Source organism: Gossypium arboreum, chromosome 13, assembly GCF_025698485.1.
Source record: "Gossypium arboreum isolate Shixiya-1 chromosome 13, ASM2569848v2, whole genome shotgun sequence".
Classification (NCBI taxonomy): domain Eukaryota; kingdom Viridiplantae; phylum Streptophyta; class Magnoliopsida; order Malvales; family Malvaceae; genus Gossypium; species Gossypium arboreum.
The window spans coordinates 46,072,033-46,078,282 of record NC_069082.1 but is presented as its reverse complement, the minus strand read 5'-3'; the positions used below and the strand labels follow the sequence as shown (position 1 = coordinate 46,078,282).

Here is a 6,250-nt window from a genome sequence, read left to right as displayed (position 1 = left end):
GTTATTCTTTTCTCGTTTAACTTAATCTGTAACTCTCACTGTTGAACCATTTGGAATATCGGATATTCACTAAGCCTCAAACATAGGGTATGATGCTGATGCCATGTCCCAGACATGGTCTTACACTGACTATCAAAATCGAGTCAGACTCCATGTCCCAGACATGGTCTAACACTAGCTTTCACATATCCGTGCCGATGCCATGTCCCAGACATAGTCTTACACTAACACCTCTATGTGTGCCGATGCCATGTCCCAAACATGGTCTTACACTAACACATCTCGTAGCCGATGCATGTCCCAGACATGTCTTACACTAGCTCTCATCTTAATGCCGATGCTATGTCCTAGACATGGTCTTACACTCGCTCTTATAATGTGGCCGATGCATGTCCTAGACATGTCTTACACTAGTACACAAATAACCCGAATGTCATGGCATGAATATCTAATTTATTTCCTAAGGTTATAACGGGAGTACTTGTAACACCCCAAACCCAGCCTAGACGTTATGGTCAAATCTGACGTGCCACATTGAAGTAAAAATCCATGATTCATTTTAGCGTTAAAAAAAACTGACTTTTGTTAAGCTAACAAAGTGAATGGAAGCTGGGCACCAGGTAGGGATCTGGAACAGAGGAGGTGAGCCATGAAGGCTACTTAAGTACCAAGCTCTTCGAATGGATCCAATCCTAGACATGCCCACAACCATTGCCACACTTTGGTGCGAGGTTAGGTTTTGAGAAAAACGAGTTGGAATTCATTTAGGTAGATATTTTTGATAAATTGATTAATTGTATCGTTGCGTTATTTTGAAAACAATTATCATTTTGGAAACGCGCCCTAAGTCTAACCCATTTTGGATTGTTATCAGTAAAATATAGGGTATAAGATAAAATAATCCCAGAAAAATAATTAAAATGGCCTTATTACAACCCAAAACCAAATAATAATATTAAAAAGATAAAACTTATAAAGAAATAAATCGGCTACTTATTGCAATTAAAAGAAATAGAAACAGTAGTGTGGCCATCTCCGAGTCCCTCGTAGCTCCAAACCATCTAAGCTTAGGGATTACCTGCACAGTTAAAAATGGGGCGAGTTTACGAAAACTCAGTGTGTAATCCCAATAACATACAAACAATGAAAACACAGTATCAGTACAATCTGGGCCAAAGCCCTATTTAGTCTTGACATATACTAGGCCAAGCCTTTCGCTTAACGATTCATTGGGCAAGCCTTTTCATAAATCATATCCTCGGGTGAAGCCTTTTCATAAATCATTTCACCGGGCAAGCCTTTATCAGAAAGCGGTATGGCCCATAGGCCCATTTCAATATCACATGTAATGTCAATGGATGTATGCAAGCCCATTTCAATATCATATGAAATACCAATGAATGTATGCAAGCCCATTTGGGGAGACTACTCGACCCACCATCCGCTACTCTCCACCCATACCAACCAACACACCATGTGGGGAATGATTTAACCCACCCAACCAACACACCACGGGCAAGATAGTCGCTTTATCATATATCCGAGGCCTAGCCTTTTTTAATAACTAGGGCAAAGCCCTTTTGAAACCAGGGCAAAGCCCTTTTCAATAAACTGGGGCATAAGCCCTTTTCGGTAAACTGGGGCATAAGCCCTTTTCAATAAACTGGGGCATAAGCCCTTTTGCACTTCCTCCATCCATATAAAAACCCAACCCAATGCATTTATGAATACATCATGTGCATTTCATACATATTATGTGCATTTTATACATATCATGTGCATATCATATCAATCATGTATATCATATCCCACGTATCAAATTTATAATTAAACCCTAGGGGTATAATGGTCATTTTTACCTATGGGCAAAATAGTCATTTTCATACGATAAGGGTAATTTCATAATTTTACCAAATATCAGGGTTTTCCATGTTCATCAACAATTATCAATATTTCTGAGTGTTTAAACAATGATCTTTAACCCACTTTATCAAACTCGGGCTTTTGGGCCCAAAACCTCTAATGGGCCCTACGAATGTTGATTTAGCCCACTAAGCCTACTTAATCCAAATTTTACAACAGTACTAACCATGTTATCATGCAACTTTTCCAAATTCCATTTTCTATCAATTTTACCCAAATGGGCCTGAAAGCCCATTGGGCCCAATTCCAGCCCATTGAGGCCCAACTTACCATCATGCACAAAATTGTGCTCTTACCTGCTCCATTGATCCAAACACCGATCATATCGTATTTATCGCATCTATACCCACACGCAACATTACAAGTTCCCGAAATGTCGGTATTTTAGCATTTCGGCTTCTCAGCAAATATTAATCTAAGCTACTACGAGGGTTAGTACACACCTGTTATGGGTTGAAGTTGAAACATTTCCATAATCAATCACCTACGATAACCACCACATGTCACTCAAACTTAACTAATCCAATATCAATATATGTAAATCCTAAGCACATCAGTCATACGGAACATAAGGGCATATTCGTCATTTTACCATACAAGGGTATTACGGTCACTTTACCCTACAGGGGCTTTACGGTCTTTTTACCTATTAGGGGTATTTTAGTCATTTTATCCTACAAGGGTGTTTTGGTAAATCTACAAATCAAGGGTATTTCTGTAATTTTGTAAATTAGTGGTATTTTGGTAATTTTACAAATTGAGGGTATTTCGGTAATTTCACAAACCAGTGGTATTTTGGTAATTTTACAAACTAGGGGTGTTTTGGTAATTCTACCCTATAGGGGTATTTCAGTAATTTCACAATCGAGGGTAAAATGGTAATTTTGTAAATCAAGGGTAAAACAAGAATTTCAGAATCGAGGTAAAAGCAGTAATTCTATAAATCGAGGGTACTTTGGTAATTTTTAAAAGTTGAGGGTATTTCAGTAATTTTACAAATTAGGGGGTATTTTAGTAATTTTACAAACCAGGGGTATTTTAGTAATTTTGTAAATCGAGGGTAAAACAGTAATTTTATAAATCAAGGGTAAAATGGTAATTTTATAAATCGAGGGTAGAACGGTAATTCTGTAAATTGGGGGTACTTTGGTAATTTGGTAAACTAAAGTATTCTAAACAGGGATAACAATACAAATGGGCCTAAAGCCTATTCTCAGCCCAAATGGGCCCACACGCTCGTGTGGCCCTTTTAGCCCAAATCTAGCCATAGATATGAGATTCACCTAGCCTTGTCCAATATTTACTACACAATCAAACAACTTATCCAATTGGGCCCGTAGGCCCTTGGGCCCACATGGCTCCTTTCGGCCCATCGTGGCCCGAAGTAGCCATCCTACAACTAGAGTAGTGAGAAATACACACCTGATAGGAGACTAGAGTTAATCCATGCTCCGAGCACTCTTAGCCGACGCCCAACCCAAACGAGCATGCCATACAGCGAAAGGGATCTGCCAAGAAAAGGTACATTTACTCTCCTCATGGTTCCCTCTATTTAAAGCCAGCTTCGCAACCACTCTTATGTTAGCTTCCCGATGTGGGATCCTTCCAACATTAGAGTTTAAATTCAACACCAACTCTTGCCGCCCCCTGTTAGCAAAATAAATGCTCCTTGCTTGCCATGGGATTCGAACCCATGCCTCCCCTCAGATGCTCCACATGCTACTTGCCACTAAACCACAAGGCTTTTTGTGTCATATTTTATCCCCAATTAATTATAAGGTCTAAAGGCCAAAGTCCAAGTTCCCTAAAAAAAACCAAAATAAATTGCAAGAGCCAAGGCTTGAACCCAGGATCCTATACAACCTTAATGACGCCACAACCACTACACTACATGCTTCCTTGTGTCATTTATTTACCACAATAATTTAAAAGGCCCTCATCCAAGCATCCAATTTTTTTTTTTCACTTAATACCAAAATTTTTGCTAAAGCCCAAGTTTAAACCCAAGATTTCTCCAACACTTCTCAAAGCCATTAACCACTAAAGCAAACATTTAATTGTTTCATTTCATTGCACAATTAAATACCTATATACAACCTCCTTACGGACCCCCACTCAAGGCCCAATACTTCTAGGCCCAAATTCGGGGTGTTACAGTACTACTATCTCAATATTCATCATACATAATCATTTCCACAAAGCAACAATTTATGCTTTATCAATTAAAACATATATAATAACAATGTAGTTGTATTATTTACATACAACTTACCTTGGTATTCAAAATATGGCGACTATTTCGGCTTAGTTCGCTAGCTTTGCTTTTCCCTGATCTAGGCCCAGATTTTGTAATTCTGGATCTAAAATGATAAAAATTCACAAGTTAAAATCACTTTATCGATCTAGGTTTTCAACAATTTATAATTGGGCAAAATAACCATTTTGCCTCTAGACTCGAAAATCAATTTTTATCGAATCTTTTCGTATCTTAAGCATAGCCAAACCCTTTTTACTCATATATCAACCCAAAATTTCCATTATTTCTCACATTTATCATCTAATTTTCAACTTATGCAAAATGGTCCCTAGTTAGGGTTTCCATGAAAACTACTTCACAAAAGTTATATATTTCACAACCATGATTCATTTTCTTCCATAAAATTTTAGAAAACAACATGAGCACACTCATGGTAAAACCCTAGACTTTCAACCATTTTGTAAAATAGTCCCCTCATTTGAAAGCTCGTGCTACAAGGGTTCCAAAAATACAAAAATTATCAAGAAAAGTCATCAAAACCACTTACTTGTAGGGAGATTAAGTGGCTGAATTTTTTCAAGCTTCCAAAACCCTCCTATGGATGATATTTTTGGTCAAGAAGAAAGGATGAATGAAAAAGATGAAGGCTAGGCTTTAGGGTATTATTTTATCACACATTAGGTCATCGAATACATAACACTTTGACTATTTTATTTTCTTTGTCTTATGGCTGGCCAAGCCTCTCTAAAGGGTCTAATTGCCCTTTAAAGACCCCCAATTTAAGTTTCAAGGAAATTTAACACCCTTAGCTATCAAATCAATACTTTTGCACTATATGCGATTCAGTCCTTTTTCGTAATTAAGTATGAAATCCCTAAAATTACTTTACCAAATTTTTCACGCATTAATATAAACATGCTATAACTCTAAAATAATAATAAAATACTTTCTCTAACTTCGATTTGGTGGTCTCGAAACCACTGTTCTGACTAAGCCCAAAATCGGGTTGTTACAATTCTTCCCCCTTAGGGATTTTCATCCCTAAAAATCTTACCGGTGAACAAATTCGGGTTTTGGTCTCTCATAGTCTTGTCAGGTTCCCGTGTGGCTTCCTCAACTCCATGTCTATGCCACAAAACTTTTACTAGCGCTATATCTTTATTCCTCAATTGTTTAACCTCTCGAGCCAAAATCTTAACCGGCTCTTCGCCATAAGTCATGTTTGAGTTAATCTCAACCTCTGTTGGCGCGATAACATGCGAAGGATCCGATCTATATTGACGTAACATGGACACATGAAACACGTCGTGAATCTTTTCCAATTCTGAGGGCAAAGCCAATTGGTAGGCAACTAGCCCTGCTCCCTCGGTAATCTTATAGGGTTCTATGAAGCGAGGACTCAGCTTGCCTTTTCTACCGAATCTGAGGATTTTCCTTCTCGAAGATACCTTTAAAAACACCTTATCCCCGACTTGAAACTCGATCTTTTTCCATTTCAAATCCGTGTAGGATTTCTATTTATCCAAAGCGGCCTTCAAATAGTCGTGAATCACCTTAACTTTCTCTTCGGTCTCTTTAACTAAATAAACCCCGTGTATCTAATTCTCTCTCAGTTCGGGTCCAATACAAGGGTGTTTGTCACTTGCATCCATACAAAGCCTCATAAGGCATCATTTTTAGACTTGACTGATAACTATTGTTGTAGGCAAATTCGACCAACGGTAAATACCTTTCCCAACTGCCTTGAAACTTGAGAACACAACACCGTAACATGTCTTCTAATGTCTGAATTACTTTTTCTAACTGACCGTCGGTTTGTGGGTGGAAAGCTGTGCTAAAGTTCAATTTTGTTCCCAAAGCCTCTTGTAACTTATTCCAAAACCTCAAGGTAAACCTTGGGTCTCTATCTGAAATAATCGACAAGGGCACTCCATGAAGTCTTACAATTTCATAAATGTATAAGTCAGCTAGCTTATCGAGTGAGAAATCTGTACGTATTGGGATAAAGTGAGCCAAATTCGTCAGTCAATCAATCACAACCCACACGACATCTTTCTTCCTTGGGGTTAT

The 6,250-nt window shown here is 38.1% G+C and overlaps 1 long non-coding RNA gene across 1 annotated transcript; it reads right to left on the bottom strand.

The window, feature by feature from the left end:
* Positions 1 to 856: 856 nt before the first annotated feature.
* Positions 857 to 3,451, bottom strand: LOC128286550 (uncharacterized). The gene is made up of 3 exons (XR_008277156.1): positions 3,346 to 3,451; positions 2,367 to 2,407; positions 857 to 1,078 (listed from the first exon to the last, which is right to left on the bottom strand). It is a non-coding gene; the product is annotated as an uncharacterized LOC128286550 (long non-coding RNA).
* Between the last annotated feature and the right edge of the window lie 2,799 nt (positions 3,452 to 6,250).